Source organism: Vombatus ursinus, unplaced genomic scaffold (assembly GCF_900497805.2).
Source record: "Vombatus ursinus unplaced genomic scaffold, bare-nosed wombat genome assembly UNPS02014781.1, whole genome shotgun sequence".
In the NCBI taxonomy this organism is placed as follows: Eukaryota; Metazoa; Chordata; class Mammalia; order Diprotodontia; family Vombatidae; genus Vombatus; species Vombatus ursinus.
The window spans coordinates 17,016,875-17,018,144 of NW_020954559.1; the positions used below are offsets into that span (position 1 = coordinate 17,016,875).

At 39.8% G+C, this 1,270-nt stretch overlaps 1 pseudogene; it reads left to right on the forward strand.

Annotated features, from left to right (window-relative positions):
* The first annotated feature begins 230 nt into the window (after nt 1-230).
* LOC114046161 lies at nt 231-713 on the forward strand (annotated as a pseudogene).
* The last annotated feature ends 557 nt before the right edge of the window (nt 714-1,270 follow it).

Here is a 1,270-nt window from a genome sequence, read left to right on the forward strand (position 1 = left end):
GCTCTCCAAAATGGTTAGATCAATCAGTTCACAATTCCACCAACAATGAATTAGTGTCCCAATTTTTCCACATCCCCTCCAACACTTGTCACTTTCCCCTTCTGTCATTTTAGCCAATCTGATAGGTAAAAAATGATATCTCAAGGTTGTTTTCATTTGCATTTCTCTAATCAATAATGATTTAGAACATTTTTTCATATGACCATAAATTGTTTTGGAGGTACACTGGCATGACTGTGGGGGTGGTGGGCTCAAGCTGCCTGTGCCCTCTCCCACAAAGGGAGAGCTCCTTGAGCTTTGCAGCATGAGCTATTGGCCCACAGCAGACTTGAATTCTGCCTGTTCACCTTTTCCAACCCCAAGCTGGGTTGCACCATGCACCTACTGCACCAGCAAAGGATCTGCATCTGCATGGTCACTAACTGTGACTACATGGCCCTCAGTGGTTCCCAGATCCACGGCCTGTATGAGGCAGGTATCCAGTACATCATGATCAAGGTGCTGGATACCTGCATCACAAATTTGCTATTGTAAATAAGAAAATGCTTATTACTGGTTCTCTCAACTGGACCACACAAGCCATTCAGAATTATAGAGAGAATGTTTTGATTGTAGAGGATGAAGAATATGTCAGACTTTTCTTAGAAGAATCTGAATGTATTCAGGAGGAGTTCAATCCTATAAACTACACTTTTTTCCCTCAGAAAAAGTAAAGCAAAGTAAGCCCAAGCCCTGCTCTAATATTTTACTTAGTGTTATGGCTAAAACAACTTACAATGGGGTCCTTTGGATGATTTGGATGATTTGTCTAAAGTTTTATTAAACCAATAAACCACCATTCAAGGGATATTCTTTGTGTGGCAGTCTGTGAACTGCTACAAGTGGATGTCTGTCCCTTGGGAAAGTTGAGAGGATAACTTTGACATGGACAAAGATAAGATCCTCTTGATTGTTTCCCTATTATGCTATTTTCTTTCTAAACAGGAAATTTTCCCATCTGGTTAATTCTGAACCTGACTATGACACCCTGTGAATAAACATGGAACTTTGCTACATGATTATTAAATACGACTCATGCCTAAGACTCAAAACAGAGGTAAGGGAGTTTTTTCCTTGTTATGGCTTACATCAAGTCAGTCTGTGCCCTTGAAGGGATGGTCTTGATATTGTCATAACTATGTCCCTCTTTTTTCCTTTCATAGCAAATTTCTATGCTCAAGGAGGTAACCCATAGCATCCATTTGTACCAGTACTAAATATATTAACATAT